This window comes from Aythya ferina (genome assembly GCF_964211825.1).
Source record: "Aythya ferina genome assembly, chromosome: 4".
Taxonomy (NCBI): Eukaryota; Metazoa; Chordata; class Aves; order Anseriformes; family Anatidae; genus Aythya; species Aythya ferina.
In genome coordinates this window covers 45,528,529-45,553,258 of record NC_140300.1, presented here as the reverse complement: position 1 = coordinate 45,553,258, position 24,730 = coordinate 45,528,529, and the positions used below count along the sequence as shown (strand labels likewise).

Here is a 24,730-nt window from a genome sequence, read left to right as displayed (position 1 = left end):
TCTATTCTACTAAACAAATTTCTAGCCTTAAAATTAGGGACCATCTCAGGAGATGTTCAACATCTACAGTTTTTAGTAGACACAAGGAGAAAGACTGACTGCTGGTTTACATCAGTTGAGCCACTGGCCTCCAGATACAGGAGGGTCTACTGAGGCTTACTCTGTCCCCAGGACAAAAAGAGGAAAATAAATGCAAAGGCAGCATACCCTCTTAAAAGAAGTCCACCTATGCTCTTGGGAAAGGGTGAAGCAGAAATCCGCCTCCCTTGCCGATCTTGGTTTTCAAGCTCTTTTTTTTTTTTTTTTTTTTTTTTACCATCTGAACTTATTAAAACCTTTTATACACTTATAAATTCTTCTGTGGTACATACTATTTTTAAGGCCAAAATAATAAAAGAAGGAGAGTGTTTCTGCCCAGAGATCCTTAAATATTGAATGCAAATTTCCTGATAAAATCCCGGAGAATCACAACATAGTCTAGTGTACTATAAATTATACTAAATCAAATAAATCAGACTATATTGTCCCTAGCGGCTCCTACACAGTCTTTAAATATATTACCCACTCCTCATCAGTCCATTCCACTCAATAACCAGCTCTGTCTTCAGTCCCCAGGCCCGCTTTAATTTGAACAATATATTAGCCTTCGCAGCATAAAGGAGAAAGAAACCTCAGGAAGAAGGTAGGCCAGCTTACAAATGAATCTCCTGTGGCAGCTTACTCAGACGTGGAGGATGGATGATTATCCCAAGCAGTCTGTGTCCCAAACACAGCCAGGGCAATAAATCCTTCCCTGGACGGTGCTCTGGGACCCAGAGCGGTCCCCACCTCCGCCTCCCCCGCTTCTCGGCCCCTCAGCAGCACAAAGGGCTGCAGTGTCTCCTGCTCTGCTCCATGGGCATATTTCATTGCGGCCCTGGGAAGAGCGTAACCAGAAGTGGCTGAGCGGCCTCCAGGGAGAGGCTCTGGGCGGGTGGGCTCTGGTGTCTGATGGACATTGTCCTTCCCACATGGGGAGAGCCAGAGCCTGCACCCAACAACCCTGAACCATGGGGAAGAAGGACCTGAGCATCACCTCTCCTACGTCATCCCCTGACCGCATTGGTAGTCTGGAAGAGGGGATGCAGCAGTCAGGCAAAAACCTACTCCTCCCCGAGGTGTCTTACAGCTGGGGAGACCAAATCCCCCATGCCCCTTCCCGGGGTACAGCTAGCTTACGGCATGTCTGAGATGTGGGGTCACACGCTGAGGGCTCGTGGTGCTGAGCCAAGGCTTCACTTGGCCATCCCTGGAGGAAAGTGCAAACAGCGCTGCCTCTAGCATTGTAAAACATCTGGTAGGGCTATCAGGAGGGAGACTGCTGAGGATACAGTTTAACAGAGCTGCTGGGATTTTTTTTTATTGCATTTATTTTCACGAATCATAATAAGAAAAAAAAAAATTGGAGTTGGCTCAATTGAGTTAATGGTTTCGGAATTTTATTAATCAACGTCTCAGCATTCATAAAAAAATGACACCTTTTAAAACCAGTGGAGAGGAACATTTCCAAATACTTCCAATCAAAAGAAATAATTTTCAAACTCACATTACATGTATTTTTAAACCAACCCCTCAGGGATAGGGGTGTGAACTCTGAATTATCCCAATTAACTTTAGAGCCAGAGATCAAGGCCAAAAGATGCAAAGTCAGCTCTAAGCTTTCTGAGCAGATTGCTGAGGGTGCTCCAGTGCCAGGAAGGCAGCAGCCGTGCACAGCTGAGCTTTCTTCATGCCCTCTGTCCGGGTTTGTCCTCAAGCAGCAGAGCTTCGGTTCAGTACCACAGAGTGTTGGGCATGGCAAAGAACGAAATGGTGCTGCCTGTGACAGCTCCATCCTGACAAAATAAGATTTGCCTGGTGAGGAGAAAATGGAAACCGAATTATTTTAAGGTCCATAAAAAGATGTTTACTGACCAAGCAAATGCATTCCTCTTGTCTGGGCACACGGTTAGCATTCACTAAAGGGCAGACAGTTCAGTGCTGAATTAAAACCCCATATTTCATGCCCAGGGCAGGGCTGAGCATCAATATTTTCACTGTGAGTCTGTGAGTAAGTGAGGGGGCAGCTCATTAAATGTGCATGCACTCTACAATACCCCATGGGTGCTGTCCTCTCTACTTCTAAATGCCTGATAATACACCATGTCCCATTATTTACCTTGGAAATGGAAAAGCCAGTAGAAAAAACTAAATCTGGATCAGCAAAACTGAAGCCCAGGGCCATGAAGCAAATTTTTCCAGGGCATACACATAGCCGGTGGGACATTTGGGATGGGGGAAGGAACCAAACTTTAGTTTTTTGTACTTACATTTAAGAAGCTGTTTCTGCAAAATAGAAATTGCTTTTCCCCTCTCTCTTTGTCCTAAGTTTAACTTCTACATTTTTTTTTTTTTTTCAGTCTCTCTGTCTTTCTCAGCTGACTGCTTTGTTTTGCCCTTGGAGGTTCAGTCTCCTCCTCACCCCATGCTCCTGAGCCCTTTCTCCTTCTGCAGTATCTCCTCAGCCTCATTTCCCCAGCCAAGGCCTCTCTGCCTCTCCTGCTGCCTGGGGAAGAAGGGCAAATAAGTTAATAATAGCAAGATGGATGTGAAGGAAAAGGCTTGGTGGGCTGTCTCTAAGTCATGTCATGCAGCTGGAGCATGGAGGCAAAAGAGCAGCTCTAATCTGTTTTGCCAGAGGAGAGCATGGGTTGGATCAGATCATGATGAAAGACCAGCCCTATATTGGTGGCGAAGATGTAGTAACTCTCATGGGAACATGACCTTCCCAAAGCAGCAAGATAGGATGCAGAGCCATGTCTTGCAGCAGCACTCAGCAAGGTTACACCTCCAGGGGTGCTGCAGGACAGCTGGCTCAGCATGGCTGTGCTCTGCAGAGCCACTTCCAGCAGGTCCCACAGAAACCAGATGGCCGTTCAGTGCACTGACCCGTTTCATCTTGTGAACCCAGACGGTGAAAGAGGAGCTGACAGAAGGGAGTGGCTGTCATCAGCCCCACGAGATACAGGAGCTTTTTTTCTGACTCTGAATGAAAGAAAAGCATTCAGAAACTAGCAAGGCTCTTCATTCAAACAGATACCATTGAGCACTACTTCTGCCACAACGGTTTATTTAGCTAGAAGACAGTGAGGGGTCCAAGAGCTAACAAACACGGAATTTGATTGTTTTCAAGGGTACTAAGTTAAACTCAGAATAATGCCCCAAGAATGCTAATTGTTGTGCTGTTCACAAAAGTCCATTGTGAGCAGAAATTTTCATGTAAGCAAATGCTACTGTGCAATGTTTGAGCTTCAGTGTGACAAAAAAGGCCAGTCCAAGAGCCACTTAGCTATCTAGAGCAAAAGGCAAGGTTTTACCACAAGCCTCCATTCTTCAAAACAAGCTTTACTGTGTCAAGCAAGACCTGGTGGGGCACTGTCTGCAACAGCAGCCAAGTAGCCCATGATCCCTGAAGGGCCAACCCCGTTGAGCCTGTTCTTAAATTCAGTTCACGAAGGGAACTTCCAGCTGGAGTGAGTGGGAACCTACTCGCGTTGCAGCTGGTGCTGTTAAAGTATCTGGGAATAAGGAATTCCATAACTCAAAAAGTTGTTGGACCTTAACCAAATCCCATTGACTCATCTCCCAAATTATTCAGCAGACTGCAATATTTACAGTACATTGTTTTAAGAAAATTATGCAAACTATATGTCTTTGTCAGATAAATTATTCACAGTGAGTAATATGACCCTGCCGTTGTTCATAAATATAGCTCCTGACCCAGTTATTTCTCCTGTTGTCTAACTACTGCTTCAGTTAGCTCAGGCTTTTAAGAAGCTCTAAACTTCAGCAAAAATTACACAGCCATTTCAGTCCACTTAACTCTGCAGTTCCGCAGCTCCTTTGCCAGTGAGTCTCAGAGTGCTTTATAAGGAGGATTAGGATTGATATCTTCATTTTACAGATCAGGCAGCAGAGGCATGGCAAAAGGGGGCCTCCTATCCAGAGACAAACAGTGGCCAGTGACAGAGGCAGGAGCACAATTTGGGTCAGAAGTGTTTTGTCCTGTACTGAAAACCACAGTTTTATTTAAGATGTGAATTTGACTGTCCCACTCTTTCCCTTCTAGATACAGCCAATTTAGCAGCACAGAGCCCCAGTATCCTCTTTCAAAGTCAGTCTCGCCTCTCTGTCCATTTTCTGGTATTTGTCTCACCTCTCCAGGTTCCCCGGTGCCTGCCTTCCTCACATAGCTGAACATCTCCGATGAACTGCTGAACAATGAGAGGCTGGGGCTAGCCTATTTCAAGGCCTAGCTACCAGGAGAGCCACCAAGCAGCATGGCAGACCAAGGTCTCCTCTCTAATGTCCACTGGAGCCACAAGATCAGTGCCAAAATGAGAACAGCATGGGATGAAATGCTGGCATGTGGTTGAAAGAAATTTGTAAGGGCAGCCTTCATCTCTGCTTTGTGCGTGCTACATGAGTGAATAACCAGAGAGGTGTCTCTGCAGCATTTAATAATCCAGAAGTGCTCATTCCCTAACTGGCTAAAAAAAAAAAAAAAAGGTAAGTGTGGGAAGCTAACAGCTATTACTGTCATTTAGACAAAAATTTAGTCAGGACTACTTCTCAAGGGTATCAACAGTGGCTGAGTGATAGCAGGACCTTTTTATAACAGCACTAAACATTTCATCCACTGCAGAGTTAGCCCAAGAACAGATGCAGAAACTAACTCATTTTTTCAACCCCAGATTCAATCCCAAGGCCAGCCTCACAGGCAGGCACCCACAGCACTCGTGGGAGATGAACAGAGCACTCAGGCATCAGTCCATATTAGGGCAACCTGTCCCACTGAAACTCTGAGGCTAGCTCTGACCCTTTGGCAAACGCCCCTTACATTTTCAGGGGGCTGAGCTGCTGCTGAGCTGTGGGGTTGGGACTGGAGTCCTGGAGGAGAATGCCTGGGGATCCCAGCAGATTCCAGGACTGAAGCTGATGATGCTCTGGCCACCCAGAAATCCCCAGACCTCATCTGAAGAGGTTCAGCTCAGACTGTTTCTCTGAGCCTGAATCCAGGAGAAACTACATATGCACATACCCCTGCTGTGGCATTTAACATAAACCAAGCAGACAGCTGGCATTTGGAAAAAGCAGCCACATCCATCATAAGCTCGCCTTGGACTGTTCAAGTACTAGACGAGTGCCAGAAAGAGTAACGCTAACATTATGAGGAAAACCACAGGAAACAGGGTGTTAATGGCTAAAAGGCAGGTCTTACCAAATGAAGGAAGGAGAAGCAAGGAAACAGAGAGAAAGATGAAGAAGCTGTGAGTGCATAGGCTTTGCAGAAGGGAAAAATAAAAATAAAAAAGAACAAAAAAATTACCAGCGAAACCTTAAATAGCCTCATTTACGTACATTATTGAAATAACGTAATATGGGAAAGCGGAATTTTCCCCTCTGAGGGGAGAAGCCTCTGGGGAGGTGGTGGATGCCAAATGCTTTCCTGTGCTTGATACAAGGCTTTGGCAGGCACTACAGCACAAAAGGAGTGCACATATGCGTTCATTTGACAAAGGAGAAGACACCTCTTACTCGTGAGGATTGGAAGTCTGATGGCATTGGTGATTTGAATCAATGCATTACATTTTTGATGGTGTAATTGAAGTGTTGGTCAGAAGAAAAACAGTACGGCTCTGCAGAAGACTGAAAAACAAACAAACAACAACAACAATAACAAAACAGTGCTGGCCTAAAGCTGAACAAATAAAAATACACATTCTGTCTAATAGAAATAACATGACTAGGATTAAAGTGAACACAGCAAAATGAGTAGAGAGATACCGGGACTAGAGCCTAACGTCACTCTGGTTACTCCAGCACAGATGGGTATGACAGGACAAATATCTCTCAAAATCTAGAACAGGGGAAGTACACTCATGCTTAATCCACCTACTAGACTTGAAAGTGTGTCTGTGCAGATAGGACCATAGCGTGCTGGTCTCACTAAGGGGTCAGAGGTAGTTAATCAATGGATTGGAGAAGTTCGGCCCAGAGGTACCAAGACAATGAGTAAAAAAAACTGAGAAGCCCTTGGACTTTTCCTTGATGGTGAGGTCATCCCAAGAGCACTAGTCTCACAGATGCTAACAAAAGTGTGTCGCAATAGTGAATGAGGTTTTGCCTATGGTATTTGAGTGTCAAAGGTTTCATGTCTTCACCTACTGGTGGCTCGTCACAGCTGGAAAGGATATTTTGCCACCTACTGCTTCTGCTAACAGAGCTCGGCAGACTTGCCCTGGGAACAGGTGACATTTTTTTATTCTTAAGAGAGCCTTAGCGGGTGACAGCACCACTAAACAAGGGACTCATCTGAGCTCTAGGTGCACTAAGTGTGGTACACTTAGTGTAAGAGCACAGATGATCTGGAGTTTTAAACACATTGCAGTGATGCCCCAGACACACAGCTGCAGGCCCCCTTTACACCAACGCAATGGGCAGTGAGTGATGCTGTCAACACAATAAAGCACCTATTGAAAAAGGAGGCAGAGGGATAATCAGATCTGCATTTAGTACTTCTACATTACAGAATACCAAGAGGAGCATATGGGTTGTCAGCTGCAGACATCTTATTGAAAAGAAATGAGAAACTGAGAATGCCTCTGCTATTAGAAAGTGATCTCAGAGGCATCAGGGACTTGCTGGTGCATGAAGAAATATTTAGGGAGAAGCCAGGTATAAAACACAGTGGGGCATCCTGAGAGCTGCTCCCATGTCCTGGAAGCAATGCTGTGTATACCTGTCCATGCAGGAAAACAGAGGTGGGTCAGCAAGCATGTGAAACAATCATTCTGTCTGGACATGAATCCAGAAGAACCAGCATCTCATCCAAACCTCAGGCACAAGGGAAGATGAGTGTGCCCACAGTATTTCTGACCAGCAAAGACATCCACAGCAGCCTGAATCAGAGCTCCCCGCAACACAAACCAGCCAGAAATGAATGGTTTTGCTACTGCCCAGTGCCATGGGGCTGCTCACTGAAGACAGCAGCGGCCAGCTAAGGACAAGGCACCTCAGAAGTAATTTGGATGATTGTAGTTACTTTGATTAACAAGCAATTTATAGGCATTTCATATCCTTTCTAATCTCAGTGCTAACCTCAAAGTCATTACTGTAACGAAGCTTAGCTGGGAAAGGACAAGGTAGAGAACTGTTCATTTACGAGTCTCTGGCATGACCTAGTTGGACTGACTGCTGCTTGACACAATAGCAGGCATTTAAAAGCCCGGCACTGAAAGAAATCAGCGTCTCCTGAACTCCATGGCCTCACAGGCTTTCTGACCAGCACAGGAATGCCAACTGAATTATACGAGACCTGGCTTACTGCCCAGCCAGGACTTGTACTTCCAGGGTCCACTTGCTTCTCATCATTCTCCCAAAAGTGGAAGGTAGCAATACATTCAAAAGAGAGACACCCTTTGAGAATAGATGATGCCCAGAGAGAGCACAGCCATTTCCTCATGCAGATATCCCACCAAACATGCAGATCTCTAAACAATAAGGGACCTGTGTCTCCAGATCTGGCCTATCTGGCCCGACCAAGTGGAAGAAAAAGTCCAGCTTCTTTATGGGAGTTAGTCCATGGAAACCTTTTTTTGTTGCTTGCTGATACAAAAAAAAACCAACAAACTCCTACTAACTTAGCTTTTGTTTGACAGGACAGTTGATGTGAAGGTTTCTATCACTGAAGGATAGCTCTCTGAATTTCCAGTTTCCTACAGACATTTGCTACATCAAAAAGCGTCACCAAAAAACAGTACTGTGCTGAGACAGGGGTCGTGTGCTCCCGCCTGCATGCACAGTGATGTTAGCCCTTCTCTTTCCCTTCCTCCCCATCTCTCTTCTTCTCCAGCCAGCCCCCTCTAGACAAAGCCAGAAGATAATCTGGAGAAAGAAAGATGCATTTTCCCCCTTTGTTTGGATATAATAGCACATTTCTCTTTTACCCATTGAAATACAGATCTGTGCCATAGAGTCCGTGGAGACTCAGAACCAGAAAATACCACCCTGGGATGAGGGCTGATGGTTTGCAACTTGCGTGTGCCCATCTCTGCCGGGCTCCAGTCTCCACTGACGCTCCATATGCGGGCAAAGGCAGCCAGGCTGCTCTCCAGAAGTGGACAGCAGCTTCATTCCTGCCAGAGATGCCATTAAAAACAAGGTTAAAGAAAACCGTCTGGTAGCTAGTTTGTGTGTGTATAAAAAATATAATAAAGCAAATAAAATTCTTGGTGTCCAGCACAAAGTTACTGGATCTCGGATTTGCTGGCATTTGCTTTTGGACCAAAGAGGGAAATATCTGTGTAAAGTTTCCATTGATCTATAAAGCAGAAACATCTGCTGGAAGTGCTGTCACAGGCCATCACTGACTGCAGTCAGCAGGAGGCGAGCCTGTGGTTAATAAGCTTTCTCTCTCCCTTCCACAGTAGATGTCATTGCAATGAGTATGAAGCACAATAAGAAAGTTTACAGGATATGGGCTAACTCAGCCAGAAAATACAAAACACAAACATGGAAAAAAAGCATCATTGAGAAAACTGTCAACAGCTTTCAGATTAGTAATGTGCTCCTGCCAAAGCAACAACAGAACCACTGGACCAGCTACCCCAAACCAGCCCTGGGACTTGTCTCCATCAGAAATGCCATAAGGACCTTTTTAAAGGCTTCTTCTGTGATCCTACATAAAAGCACTTGCAAGGTGGGATTTAATTGGTAAAAGGCTGTCCAGAGCTCTCTGGCAGTTTTTGTTGTTTGTTTTTTGTTTGTTTGTTTGTTTGTTTGTTTGTTTGTTTGTTTTTGAGGGTTTATTTCAATTTGCAGTGCAGTTTATGCCACGTACCCACACCGAGATTATTACTTTCCTCAGTGATGCTAATTGGTACTCACTTCTCATTCAGCAACCAGCTTCCCACTGGTACCAGACAAGTGGAAGCTCCACAGGACAGAGGTGAGCCTGGGATCTGCTGCTGGTGGCGATATTGAAGAAGTCGGGCAAAGTTTGGGTTCCCTAGGGTAAAGCTTTGCTCCCTCCCGCTGGCACATCCTCCTTCCCACTGAAGCGAGGCAGGGTGCTCGGCGCACAGAGGAAGGCTTGTTTTGGAGCAGCACCCTGAGGTAAGCACCCCAGCAAGGTCCCCCCGTGGTGCTGCTGGTCACTGCAGTTGTCCAAAGGGCTGCAGGGACCTCCTGAGGCTCTGCCCCCTCCAGCACCCTGATGCCTCTGGTTCATGCCAGCACCTGGGTGAACGTCCAGCACATGCTGCCCATACAGACATGGCCAGCGCTTTTCTGAGGCTAGGCGTCTTTTCCCTCCTCCTGTGGAACTGAAAGCTAGCTGGTACAGAGAGCAGTGTGTTTAATAGCAGGAACAACAAGATTCTTCTTATTATACTGTACTGGTTATAGCATGTCACTCTGTCATCACCCTATCACCGCTCTGCTGCGCACTCTACTTACTCTGACTTTAATGGTGTTATACTTACCAAGGTTATAATTACACATTATAGTGTGGCTTTCCTATGCTTAAAAAGGACTAAACGTACAATTACACAGCTCATAAATACAAGGACATCATACTACTACATAAGTGCACATGCCCACATAAAACCTTTAATTTAGGTCGCAAATAGATTATAGAGATTTTACAAGCATTTCAGTTTGAATGTGGTAATTGTTAGCACCACCTCTTGGTGAAAACCTCAAACTGCATGGGACCGACACCGCCGCTGCTCCTATCTAGGGGTGAGGACTAGACGATGCCTCCTGCAAAGCCAGGCACTAACTGGAAAACCATAGTGAGAAAAAAAGGATTTACTGGTTGTTCTCTTATTGTTCCAATACTTCCAGATAACTATCTGAACCTACCTGTACCTCTTTAAAATGTTTTAGGATTTAGAAACACTTATTAACCTGTAAGTCAGAGACATAATCAAGCGAAAAAGCATGTGTGCCAGAATCAGTGACCCCTCAAAACTTTAACATTAGTGCTAAAGAGAGAAACAGATGGCAAATACAAATGCCTAGACAACTATCAATACCAAGATTAACTGTCACTGTGAGCAAATGTCATCTGAGAGACATCCTTTAAAAGCACTCCTCATTTGAATCATAAATATCAATCAGAGGGGACCTGAGAGCAAACTAATCCCATCTCCTATCCCCAGAGGGTTTCTAAGAGCAACACACTGCATTTTGGTGATGTGAAAGTTCACTATACAGCTAGGTTCTACCAAGAGGGTCTACCACACATTTAAAGATTTTTAACGCTCAGTAGTTCAGTCAAGATGAAACCATATTCCATAGTGTCCTGTGGTCTTTTTTTTTTTTTTTTTAGCCAATCCCTTGTCTCAGAGGCACTCAGAGCCCCACGTCCTGAAGGAGAGAGCACCAAGAGGATTTCCAACAAAGATAAGCCCTTTGCTTGTGCAATTCCCATGAAAAGCAGCAGGGCAGGCCAGGTAGATGTACCTGGGCAATATCATCAAATGACAGCCCAAGTCACCCTCTGGCTATGCGTCTAACAGCCATGTGTTTTATAGGATTTGGACAGTTAGATTTCATTGTGCATCAAGCATGTTGTCTGAACATTGAGCTCTGTGTCCACATGCACAGATTCAGCTGATAGCATAATAAGAGTGACATGACTTACATTCACAGGAAAGGCAGAAGAAGGAGGAAAGAGAGGAAGGAAGAGAAACTGAGGAGGAGAGAAAGAGAGAGAAAGAATGAAAGAGGGAGGGAAAGGGAGAGGGAGAGGACACTTTATTCCTTTCCATTCATTTCATTTGCAATTTTAATTGTGCAGAGCAGGCAAATAGTTACAAATGAACAACTGATGTTTTTGGAAAGGTATAAAACATGAAAAGTATGCACTTCCTTTAAATCAGCTTTTATATTAAATTACTTACAGCACACTGCTCTCAGAGTAGCTTATTGTGGTGTACAGAGCCCCATGATCTACTGAGAGGCATGAGATTCGGGAATGAAAACAGGTCACTAAAACCTTTTTCTTGTTTCTTTTTCTCACATTTAAGTAACAAAAGAAGGAAGGAGGAGAAGGAAAAGATCTCAATGTTTGTTAGCTAAGATTTCCTAGTTTTCCTTTTTTTCCTATGTGTATTACTCTTGCAAGGAAGTTCCTTTATCTCTTGTGCTTACATTTTCTACTTGGCTACAGTAGCATCTTAGTTTGCAGGCTCACACAGGCAGAATTAACAATAATATACTTGTATATACTAGCCCATGTAATTCTTAATCGTGGATATGGGTAGGAAATAGATGTGCATAAATAGGTTCAAGTCTTACTCTCCTTACTCATTGACATGTCCAGCTGAAAGTGCTTAAAAGAGGTATATGAAGTGTGCAGAATGCGAATCTGTGACTTGGAGATTTAAGAAAATTTCAGTTCCAAAAGTCAAATGAATTTGTTACATCTTTTGTATAACATCAGCAGTTTAAGTTAGCATTTTTAAGAATGATTTTCAATTCTAAATGTCTGTAAATGAGAGTGAGGCCTGATGTTTTTAAAGGAGTGTGATGATTTCTTAAAACCAAACCCCTTGCTCTGGGCAAGCAGTATCAACTCTCACTTTTGAAAAACGCCACATTTTGGCTGTGAAAACTCTTGGCTTTTGGCTGTCCTATTGGCTGTGAAGTTTCAGCCAAAAGCATGCACACTGACAATTTGCTCACCTTCCTGTGCAGGGTAAATTTCCCAGTCATGGCCCTTCTCTTGTTGCCGTTGTTTAAATGTTTTCACCTGCTCAGCTGAGACAAAGAATGAAGAGCCTGTGCATGCACAGAGTCACCTGGCTACTGAGGTTGCTCTAAACCCTCCTCAAAAAAGACTGCAGATGAGTTGATGGAGCAGGAATACAGGAGGGAAAGGGAGGAATTTTAGAGTAATTCTTTGCAACATGAATTAATTCTTTACCAGGGAAAATGATGAGAAAATGTACACATATTTGAGGACCTTGTTCCCTGGTTAGCTATCATCTGACAGAGATGAAAATACACAATCAACATCACACCTACTGTGTCCCTCTGTCTGAAAGGCCCATGAGCCTCCATTTTCTGCTATGGTGGAACAGATTTCTACTAGAAGAAGGACATCCTAGGGGGATACAGGAGAGCTTCGGTCAACAGAGACCTTGAGACCAGCACCAGTGGTGTCTGCTAAAGCAGGAATGAAGGGAAGTAGATAGGGCAGTAAAAGCTGATTAATGTCCTCTCAGACTTTTAGAGATTGGAATAGGACAATAAATAGGTAGAAAGCAGTCTTCAGTGTCTGAAGGCAATGGAGAAACAAGAAGAAAGTCCCTGAGGGGAAGCACAGTGATAGCATTTAGAAATGAGACATGGGAAAGAACTGGTTAAAATCAAATAATGAGGGACTGGTTCACTTGAACTCATGGGTGAATATAAGTGCCAGTAAGAGCTGTAGTAATTTCCAATGTTACAGGACATTCAGAGCACTGTGTTTCTTTCCAGGGGCTCAAAAACTAATTGTTCAATAAGACACAGCAATGGCATTTCTGTATCAGCCAAAAGAAAACAATACAAAAGCGCTGCAGGAAACAGGACCATTAAGCTCATCTCCCAAAGACACAATGCTATGCAGTTACTGACAGTGCCTAGAGAGTCACAATGAGTTCAGTTCAGCGCTTCCTAGGCAAAGAGCAGGAGCAGGCAGTCCAAGGCTGTCAGTGTTACAGAAGAAATAGCCAAACCTGCTGAATGGTGTTTACCAGTGGTTATAAGGCCTTAGCGAAAATGGAAGAGTCAGCATATATTTTGACCTAAATCAACTAAACAAAGTGCTTGAGAGAAGCACCATCCTATCCACAGTGGACGACATCTTTCCAAGATGAATGCCCGAGTTTTTTTCCCCTTTTAGATGCCGCAAATGGTTTTTGGCATATTCTTCTACACCCAGATGGCGCCAAGTTAACTACTTTTATTATGCCTTTTGGATGGTGATCTTTCCGCAGACTTCCTTTTGGCATCACTACTGCACCCAATATATTCCAAAGGAAATGACAAGGCTACTGCAGCACCTGGAAAGGGATAGTTGCTTGTATAGACAAAGTCCTGGGATATTGCCATTAAGAAGAGAAGAATGATAAAAGCCTGTCTAGATTTCTAAAGACACTTGGTATTCAGGTCTAAAATGCAATAAACATGAGGCTACATCAAAAGAAGTTGAACTATTGAGACAGCGTGCATAAAAAACTAAGCATAAGGACAGAGTGAGAAAAGGTAAATTGGCATAAGAAAGTAATAAATTAATGCAAACTCCTGAATCTATGTCAAAGTGAAATCAATGCTGGGTTATGAATGGCAATAATATATCCTTGGAATGAACTCCTGGAAAATGAAAGTACCTGATATTTGAACATAATACAAGAATATGTTTTCAACAGAAAGGAAGCCCTACCTGAAGCACACCCATGCTCCCTTCCCGTAACCACTCATAAGCACATGTATAACTGTGCTGAAGATTACTGAATTATTGCAACCAGGTCTGACTGGCGGGACTGCTACATACTGCTGATACTCTGGACATTTGCTGATGGTATAAATCACTCTCTGCAGACTGAGAAGTGTCTCACTGTAAAAGAAGCATGTAAAAAATGTATAAAAATGCTCTTCCAGAGAGCCATTTAAACTTTCGACTGACCACAAACCGCTTGTACCCCTGATAAATAGGAAAGACTTGGATCATGTGCCAGTGACTTGTCAAGTACTACTTAGGGTTTAATAAGGTACAGCTCACAGACATAGCACTGCATTGTGACTGGCACAGCCCTGGTAGTTGGTGGTACCCTGTCTCGATACCTTGTGAAAGTGATAGATGTATGAATATTGCAAATGGCTGGGGAAATTAAAGCTTTATGAGAAAGGTCTGCAAGCCTTAAAACCAATGTCTGATTCATAATTATAACACATCTGACTGACTACTAACAAAAATGTTGAGCTGCAATACTTGAGTGTGGGAAGAGTGACTGGCTTAAATACATTAGAAACATACCCAATAATAACTGGACTCTTATTCCAAAGAGAAGCAGCATTTCAGAGTGCAATGGGGCCAATGTTATCCCAGCAGAAATATCCCTATGGTATTTCATTAGGGAAAATTACAAATAAGCCAATATATCCTTTTAGTGGTTTGCTACTGGTAGAAGAAATTCTGCTTATTCTAGCTATGCCTATATGTAGCTGCCTGTAAAATACAAGAACTATCACAATTTCCTGCTAATGGCTGACAAATGTATCCCCCCTCTAAGTTTGGCACACACGTCCTCACAAGTAACTTCCTGACCCAGTTTCTTGACCAAAGGTACTCTGCTGCGTTATGACAATAGTATTGGAGTGTGCCGTGTGACAACACAATTACTTCCCATTTATTCAGAATTCTCTTGATTAGGGTATTATCCTTAACACAATGACTTCTAAACTGGAACACCCTCAGTCAAATGCTTTAAGGCTTAAGCTTTCCAGAATTGCATTGTACATCTTTATCTGACATATTCTCTCCCCCTTCCCTCTCCTGGAATTCTTGCTTTCAGCAACCACAACCCTGTTTTTTTTTATTCCTGGAAAAAATTCCCCTTTCTCATGGTGTCTTGCTCGATCATTAACATTGACATGCCAAAAGCTTCCCACCGAGATCTTGTTGGCTTTTTTGGCATCCCACTTCTCCACATCTGGTATTTTATATAGCTATCCATAATATTATAATTCTTGTGCCAGTAGGTTGTCCTCTTCATATGCAGACCATATCTCTCTCAGCTTGTTCCCCAAATCTGTGTCTTCTCTGCTCCATTAGCTCCTCTAGCCCCAAACAACCAAGCCGTCTAAAAGCTCTATGCTTTTCAGAAAACATAAATCATCATCAAGTCCCAAAATATCTGACAACCTTTTACATAACAAAATTCATGACCAGAAGTAATGCACTCACAACCTGTGATTGAAGGCCAATGAAAATGACACAAGGAACTTTACTTTGCCCCATGCTGTTGCCGCTTGACTAGCATCCAGAAACTTGCTAATGACTGATGCCCTCAAAAATAGGAATTGATGCAGTTTGTCAACAAGTTACTAGGATTACTCAGTATTTAAGATAAAGTGAGTTTACATCTGTAGACCTTAAAGAGATAGTGTATGCTGTTCCCTTTTGAATGGGGGGGAGATGGAGGGCACAACACAAACGAACAAACAAACAAACAAACAAAACAATCACTACATCTCAGATTCTGACCATTCTTTTACCACATCACAAAAGCTCTCCTTGAAAGACTGATGAAAACTACAAGACAGATAAAAGAAGTGTGATTCCAGTACAAAGGAGCATGATCAAAGGACCAGAATGCTCTTTTACCATATTCACCAATAATATGATAATATGAAATATCTTAATTACAGGAAGGAATTTGGATACGATCATACCTATCTGCACTTACTTGAAAAAAGATAAAAAATATCTTTATTGGATACTTACCAATCACACCCATTCTGCTAAAGTTTTGCTCATAAATGGTCTCATTTCATTTGCATCCTTTATCCCTGATTATTTTCTGATCCTGTAATTTCTCTTCAGCCTGCTAAAGCTAGGTTGACCCACAATACCAGTAACAGCTCAAAACTAGTAAACTAGTATTACTTCTACTCTTACCCTACCCACTCTGTAATGGTTGTTATATATGATCTCCCATACTGTCTTACACTTCATAGTTCTTCCTACTTGAAGAATTTATCCACAGGCCTACAACTGTCAGAGTAACAGCTCTACAATTTGTCTTATGTTATGGTGAAAGAGATTTTTTCCTATTGCCAACGTTTAAGCAAAATCAGGTAAATTTTCTGATCAACTATCACAGTAAAAACAAACCAATAAACAAACAAACAAACAAATCAAACCAAGCGGCTAATTGCAATTGAATTTTTATTGGGAAAACAACAACAGCAAACAAACAAACAAAAAACCACCAACACAATCAGAAAGAAAAAAATCATCACATTTTTGAAAAATGAGCAGAAAGACTGCTCCCAGCCTTTTCCAGGAATTGCTCAACATGAGAGCGTGCCAAGCTCTAGAAAGTAAAAGTCTGTCTCCAGGCACGTGCACACCAACCTGAATTTTAAAAAGCCTGAAGAGTGAAGTGTCCAACTCACACCTGGGCTTTGCTGGAAATCGGGAAATAGGTCTTGTCTTACCTGTGTCTTGAAAGAAGGAAGGCTAAGGATTCTTCTCATGGGTGTAGCTGAGCACCAGAAGAGGTCATCCAGAGAGGCTACAGAATCCCCATGCTTAGAGATGCTCAAAGCTGAACAAAGCAAAGCCTTGGGCAGCCTCATCTCATTCTGAAGTCAGCTTGGCTTTCAGCCTGGGTTTGGACCAGATGACATCCAGAAATCCATTCCAATCTGTTGTTGTTGTTGTTGTTTTTCTTTACTTTAATAATTTAATCATTAAATAAAAGAATAATCATTCCATAAATGAAAGAGTTCTGACATACTTCTGTGATAAGCAGCACCTCTGTTTTCACTACATTGAGATAACGACATCACAGCTATTGATCAATTCTGTTTTGCTTACAGAATGTGATTTCTACTCTGTAAAAATGCTGTTTCCATCATTTTATCATGTGTGCTATTTGAACAGGTTTTATCACTGTGATTCTGATAAATGTTTGTTTGACCAGAACTTCAAATTAAATCTTACAATAAGTTGTAAGGCTACACCTACCCCTGCATCCCCCCTGGGTACTGCTTTCCTTATTGCATAGGTAGAGAAAGATGCATAAAGGAAGCCTGCAGAGAGGTCAGCAGCTGAACCTTTCCTCCTGAATCTTTGTCTGTGGCTTTAAACACAAATCCACCCTTGGGTCATTGTATATACCCTATGGGCAACATCTTTCAGTCTGTTAGAGCTTCCTCTTGTAGATATAATGGCTGATATAAAGTATTCAATGGCAAAGACCGAAGTTTCATCCAAACTGCTCCATATTCATGGTGTAATTCATATTTTTTGCAGTATGTTTTTGAAATGCTTACAACTGTAGGCATTTACTCTGGTTGTTGCTTTTTAAAGACTTTGTACATGAAGGAGAAAGATCTGCTTCATTACAAGCCTCTGGAAGAGCCAATATCACCAAGATTTCCTGCCTGTTAGTGAGAAGGGTGACACTGAAAACACAGACAGCATCGGACATATGCTCGTGCCAGAGCCAAAGGACCCCCTGTGCAACCGCTGTGCTTCTGGATGCTCAGCACTGGCACATCCCCAGGGCAGAGCTGAACTGCTGTGCCAAGCATCTCATGCCTTTTCTGCCTCTCCCTGCTTGGTTTCTGCCTCCCATGGGGCACATCCTGCACCACACACACCCTGGTGACCTGCACTTCTCTGCAGAGTTTAATGTCTTTCTGTTTTTTTTTTGTGGCTGTCATTATTTTTGTTCGTGTCTTGCAGCCATTGCTAATAGCCTGAGTGCTGCTTTTGCCAGCTGTTGTGCAAGCTATATGTTCTGAAATGTCATCCATTTCAGACAGAGGATACTCTGAAGACACAGATGTTGAGCAAGTACCTAACTGCTTAGCTTTCCTGGTCTACTGAGTTGGTTTTTTGTTTGTTTGTTTGTTTTCTAAACTGCCAATATCAGAGCAACAAACTGCTGGCCAGACCTTGCTCACCCCCTGCACTAGTCCCCCTCCACGAGCTGGAGACTGTCCAACTCCAGTCAGGACAGGACAAAAGAAACCATCCTCTCTCCTCAAACCATGTTACCCCACGAAGGCATGGACATGCATCACACCTCTGAGTGTGTCACACCACTGACTCTTGGTATACTCATCCAGGCAAAAGCCCAGTCCATAAATGCCAGTGCTCAAAACCAGTAACACCTTTGCAGCAGTAGAAGCTGAGTTTCCAAATGCTTGCAAGGCAAAGAGGAGCAGTCTACATCCTGGCTGACTGTTGTGCTCAAAAAATCTGTCTTGCATGTGTGAGCAGCTGGGACAGGGCATGGTCTGCCTCCAGGGACATCCTCTCTTTGCATTGTTTTCCCTTTTTAAGAGTACAAGTGTTGGGAAGCTGCCTACAACTGTTGCTCAGTGAGATGAAATGAAATATGGTGTTATTAATGAAAGAAAAAAGTGACTTGCACAATAGAGAAATTCAGCTAGCCTTCTGGAAAAGGAAGAGCAAAGAAGCATTTCTCCCCACATCTCAGAGACATTCTGGGGTGAATATTTAGCTCATATAGCTGTATGGAGCTCAGCAACATGTGCCTAATTTACAGTGGGACAGGCAGAAGGGCCAGTGAGAAGGGATGCTGACAGCCTAGGAATGGAGTAGCAATGTGGTATTTTAGCAAAGATGAAAAGTGTCGCTCTACATCTGTAGATGTAGGCTTTGTTAATGCCGTTGCATTTCTCAGGCCACATAGCTGAACCATCAGTGGGTTTGGCCTTGTCACCTTGGTATAAGCAAAGTTTGATGAAATGTGAGTAATTTTTAAAAGAAAGCATTTCTGTGGCTTTGATTCTCTGTTTTGTGGTCATTGCCTTGGAAGAAACGTTAGTCATTTTGGGCTTTTGCACTTGCATTAAAAAAAAAAAAAAAAAAAAAAAAGAAAGGGAAAAAAAAGTGTGGGAGATACAGAAGGTTTTAGCAATGTCTATGTGAGAGGTGGGGATCCACAGTCAGAGGCTCACCAAGAGGGGCTGGCAGTTTTCCTCCTGTGGAAACCTGGGTGCCAGGCAGGAGCCAGCCAGGCTGCGAGCAGCAAAATCTCCAAATCCAAAGACAACATGACCAGAAGCACTTTGGGTGCTGTTTGCACATCTCTGACCTTAGAGTTTGCCTTCCCTCTTTAATGCCTGTGAGGAGCCAGGTGCCCAAGCACGAGTATCCCAGGAACCAGCAGAAGGAGCAGAAGACAGCAGAAATCAACCAGATGCATGCTTAAGGTCCAACAAACATCTACACTATAATGAAAGAAAACACCTACCTCCACCTGGGATCTGTGTCCATCCATTCCCCTCTTGAAGCTGGTCCATACACTGGACTCATACAACCCACTTTTTTCCAGAAGAGTTTACCCCTGAGTGGGCTCCTTATTCCTCAGCCAAAATGGAAACGTCCCTGTGGATCCCTGCAGATGCAGGGGGTTAAGGGCTGCACAGCTCCTTCTATGCTCCCAGGAATTCACCTTTGAACTTGCTGAAGTCTGTCAAATCCAAGACATTTCAGGAACCCTAGCATCTTGGACCCTACAAGCTGTGGAGAGGTTTCCAAAAATATTTTGATTTGATGGAAATTTTCCAGCAACCTCTAATTGGCAGATGCACAGCTGTGAGTCAAGAAGGTGATAGAAAAATTAGTACAGTCTTGCTTGGTTTGTAATTGCAGCTGAGTTTTTTATCTGTCCTAAAAGTTCTTGAACAATAAAAAGTTGTCTCTAATCCCTCTTCCCCAAAGGCAGCACAAGCTTTGCAGCTGACTAAGAATGGGATCTGTAACATGTATTATGCCATTTGCCACATTCCAGAAATAATTTTCCTATAGCCTTGAAGCAGAATGAGTGCAGCACACATAAACAAACAGAGAGCTCTTCGGGGCTTGATCTTTAAAGCTTTACCTCACTGTTCTTCCTGCAAAATTGGTACCTCTGGCACTGGCACTCCTGCAACAGATTTGAAAACAACTCATATTTAACTTTGTAACTGCTGTAAGTCATTGTTTTGATTCCCGTGTGAGCTTTGGCTGGCTGATCCCTTGGTTTAAAAAGTCTGCTCAGTTGTATTTTTCTGACAGGTTTGAGGCTTACAGCAGAATTGTTTTAAAGGACATGGTGGCTTCATGGTACTTGGCATTGCCTCATGATAATACATCTTTCCACAAGGAGATCAAGAGCAGCAGCTTCTGCCCTATGTACTGCTTATGTCCTGAGCATGGTGGCTCTGCTGAGAGAGATGCCTAGAATACCTAGGGAGCATAATCTTCTGAAGCAAAGACCACACTCACACATTGCTTCCTTGAAACTGTTGGTGTCGTTGAAGGCTTCTTTTCTGGACCCTTGCTTCCACCACAGCTGCCAGTGATGAATCCCGTAGGCAAAGCAAGCACTGTGCTGCAGGGAGAAGCATTAGTGGCCCTGTGTCCAGAGCCAGGGAAAGGGCAACTCCAGGCTGAAGACCTCAGTCCAAGAGCTAGGTTTCACAATACTCGAAGAGAGATGTCTCCATCTGCAGTGCTGGTTGTTTACTCGTTCCATCTGGAGGGCTGGGGGTGCTTTTCCCAGGAAGTAGCTTTGTTAAGAGCAGCACTATAAGGGAATGGAGCTGCCACAAATCATTCACAATTATTTACAATTTTTCCTTCGTCCTTAAGGAAGAAGGAGACCAAGAAAATCAGTGGAAAGGTCTGAGTAGCTGCCTTTCAGTTGCTTTTCCCAGCTTTCATCTCTGCCTCGGCAACTGCCTCCTGCTTGCTGCCTTGCAGATACTTTGATAGCAAGCCACAGAAACCGCAGGAGCAAGTACTTCACAGGTCCTGGGGAAACTCTCCAGGGGGAGGGGAAGAAATAGGTACGAAATTGTTACTCATTTTGCTCTCTGTGTTTATTTATTTTGGACCCATTGGGCTAGACCGCAACTAAAACTTTATGAACCTAATAAAATTCCCAACATTCTCAGACATGGGTCGTGATGTTTATATATTAGGCAGAATACAAAGGTGTATTTATGAGGAGACTGGAAGTACTTAAGGATGCTTGAGCTCAGGCAAGGCATAAAGCACACATGAGAAATGTTTCCAAAACTTAGTGCAGGTACAACCAAGCTAATAGGCATGCTTCCCACCTAGGAACATGAAGATAAATGGCATGACACATCAAAACCAGAAGCGTTTTGGAAACACTGTGCACCGCATCACAGAGCTATGCCCTGTTCACCACCACCTGTGAGGGGGAGGCAATCTCATTATTTTCCAATAGATATTATTGAGCTATTTATTTGCCTAGTCCCACTAGGGCTAAAACACAAGATAGCTCATTTGGATGTTGGTGGTAGTTACAGACACTAATAAATAGAGGAAGGGTACAATAGTAAACATCTCTTTTCCCTTCTGTCCTCATAAAAAATACTACATTCCCTGATTCCATAAGATATACTGTCTGACTGAAGTCAGGGGATAATGGGTCTTGGCGACAGATTAGGCTTTCCATTTTTATAAATATGAAAATGCTAGAGGGAATATACGCTGGGGTTTATTTTTGCCAGGAGCAAATAAACAGTTCTGTCAATACGCAGATAATCTGCTTCCCAGCTTCCCCCTTTCTTCTCTTGTCTTTGGCCATCTCCACTCCCTAAAAAAAATGAAGAAAAAAAAAGGAAAGAAAAAGAAAGGTTATGCGTTCATTCTCCTCCTGTCACGCATGATTTTTTTACTGATTTCAGCATTAACTTTTCTGGATACTTCCTGTCACTGGAAGACCTCTCCCTCCCCACAAGAACAGCATACGTTTTCAATTTAGATTATGTTCCCAGCAGATGTTGCAGGACGTGAAGGCCTTGCTTTCTCTTTCATTAAAAAGGCACTTGTAATACATTTTATTGTCTTGGATGGAAAAAAGACATGTATCGCAATCTTCAGAAATCGGTTGATGTGATTTCATAATCTTTATCCTAGCAGAAAAATAAAAGGTTAACAGAAAAGAATCAAAATTAATGTCTGTGTTGAATGTGTATGTATTCTGATGAGTAGATGTAAGCATCCCTCTAAGGGGTACTATGGCAGGAAAGATTTAATATCTTGGGGATAACTCTTCAACTCTAATACACAATCACCCTAAGAAAATTCCCATTATTTCCATAATATTTTGCATGACAACTCAGAGCACACGTGGGTGTATTTGATTCTCCACAAGGAGCTTCAGGCTATCTTGAATGCGTACAGCTTTATCTGAAGTAAGACCTGCTAACACAAATCCCCTCCGTTCTCAAGACGCAACAATGATGTCCCACATGGACCCTGCAATCTGTGTTGGAGCATAACATCTAGATGCGCTGCTGGGGGAGTTTTGTACACATGGTGCTTGCTGCTGGCCTGTGGCCACATAATCCGTGTCCTCCTGGAACCAGAAGGACCTTGTCTGAAGGGCAACCAAGTTAGGGCTTTGAACTTCCCTAACAAAGAGGGTACAGACCAATCAAGCCCCTACTTGCTTGCTTAATACCCACCCATGAGCAAAGCTTGACACGAAAAGAATTAGGCAGGTTGCATGAAAAACAAACAAAAAGCCACAGAAATCCCACGAGAAAATTAATATAACAGAAAACAGCATGCTACAGTCTCAAAAAATGCCCTTTAAAAATCTTTAAACTTATTTACACTGGGAAATTGCTGTTGGTAGTCCAGAGGATGCTCACAGCACCTCAAAAGCGTCTGTTATTGCCTGATCTCGCAAATACCTACTGCTAGGGATGTCTATGTGCGTGTGTGTGTACTTTACGTACACTCATATTTACTTATTCCGTCCTTTGTGTCGAAACTAGGAACAAAATGAGGTTATACCCTACGGCAAAACATACACAAACATAATGTGGAATCACCAGAGCTGCCAAAAAAGCCCCTCTGTGGAGAGAAGATCAAGTCTAACAAAACGGACAGCAAACCACAAGTTTCATACAGAAAGCTTGTTTCCAACACAGTTAGATTTTATCATTCTTGTTTCTTCCTGTATTATGGAATCAATTGTTTTTTTTTACCAAAGCCTAGGTATGTCACAGCCAGAAGCAATGGTCCATCTAAACCTACATTTGCGACTGCAAGTCATACAGACAATTTGATATCTCAGCATCTACTCCCAACCACATAAATCCAGCCAGTGGCTCTCTTTCATGTTTCCTCATTTTCCATAAATTTGTCTATCTTCCCTTGAGAAGATATGCATAGCTTTTTGCTGCTCACTTTGGCAAATTATTACATAACTTAAAAATCCTTTGTGAAATAGAAATTCAGCTTGAATTACAGCTCAGGTTGGTCATCACCACCTCTGTCTCACTGCATGGTGTGTTGGGTTTCCTGACTGTACATGCTAACTTTCATCTCTGTAACCACTGTAGGTTGTTTCTTAACAGTACCATGCAAACAGTGCCACTGGAGGTAAGAGCAAAATGCTTATTAAACCTCCCTGCTGCTGAAAACCTGAACCCAGGCAAGCTTTCAAGGTGGCACACCCTACTGAGGGCTTCCACATGGGCATGAACATCTGAGAGCCACTTCCTTCCTTTGGCTGGTGTTACCCAGGACCAGCGCTCAGTGCTCAGCAGTGCAGCAGTGCTCAGCAGCCTCCTGCTCACACCTGAAGCCCCCAGGATTGCTCCCCCATGGTTTGCCTTCCTATACTTTGATTTTTTTTTCCAACCCGGGAGCTTTCTAGGCAAGTGAAACCCCTCAGGAGACATGCTGAGCCCATCCTGACCCACCCCTCCCCATGCTGCCACAGGGACAAAGGAGATGACAAATTGACACTGTCCTTAAGGGATGGGACAGTTGGGTTTTGCCCACACTCATGGCATTGGTGGACCAAGAGGGCAAAAACAACCTGGGTGCAGCAGAAGCAGCTGTACACAGGGCTGAGGAGGGGAAGCCACAGGGAGGCAAAAGGTTATGCTGAGGATACAGCAGCTCCTCGCGGGCAGGACATCTGAACAGAGCATATAAACACTCCACGCTTCCCAGCATGGCTTTAAATTAACATAAACCCTTCTGTAACACCGCCAGGGAATGACTGACTGAGAAGTTTATAGGCCAGAGTGTCCAAGAACTCACTCTCTATTACCCTGTGAACATTTATTAAAAAATATAAAAATGACATGGAAATGTCCATATTAGGAAGGTTTGATGCCCTTGGTGGACACATATCTTTTATTTTCAGGAAAAAATTGCTTTCCTTCCAAGAAGTCTGATGGACTCAGAGATCAGGACTTGCAAAAATCACCCGTAATGCTATTCTACAGGGCTGCTTTTGTTTGCTGTTAAGCGATATTCTGTAGTTCCTCCACTAACTCAAGAGGCTGAGTTTGACTGGCCTGGGTTAAGCCAAAAAAGCCATAAATAGAAATAGAAAACCACAAAATATTGTAACAGATATTCAAAATCATAAATCTGTAATCAGCAAAGCAGAGAACCTCTGTTAACATCTTCTTCACGTAAAACAACTATTTGTTGAGGCATGCAAATAAAAAGACTTAATGAGACTAATTTAAAAAGTAGCTTTTGCAAGCCCAAGAGTTTTGGATTACTTGTTTAAATATCCAGATTGCTGAAAGCTGGGCTGCTGTCAAGAATCCCATAACCTTTTGACATTTCTGTGCCGCGCATTTACATCCCTATGAGCCGCATGGGTCCTGCCTGGGAAGAAGCAGCCTTTCGAGGGACTAGTCATGCATTTTCCATGAGCCAGCCCCTGGACAAAAAGCAGCACTAAACCCAGAAGCAGCCACCATATGTGGAGCCCCAGCAGGCTGCTGCCAAGCTCCCAGGGACAGCCCGTGCATGGGATGGGTGGTACACATCTGAAAAGCACCATGCATCAGGGTGCCCTCAGGCAGGGAGAGGTGTGGGGAATCTCAACATGATGCC

The 24,730-nt window shown here is 43.3% G+C and overlaps 1 protein-coding gene across 4 annotated transcripts in view; it reads right to left on the bottom strand.

Moving 5' to 3' along the window:
* Positions 1 to 1,665: 1,665 nt before the first annotated feature.
* LOC311436374 (uncharacterized protein) overlaps positions 1,666 to 24,730 on the bottom strand; it is an 80,849-nt gene continuing 57,784 nt past the window's right edge. For 2 of the 4 annotated variants that reach the window (XM_084518491.1, XM_084518494.1), the window contains one exon: positions 1,666 to 1,893. The gene's annotated coding sequence lies outside the window, so the exon portion shown is untranslated. Of the gene's footprint in view, positions 1,894 to 20,658; positions 21,450 to 24,730 lie in introns of those variants that run through there. The other 2 variants (XM_084518490.1, XM_084518493.1) reach the window with 1 other exon arrangement.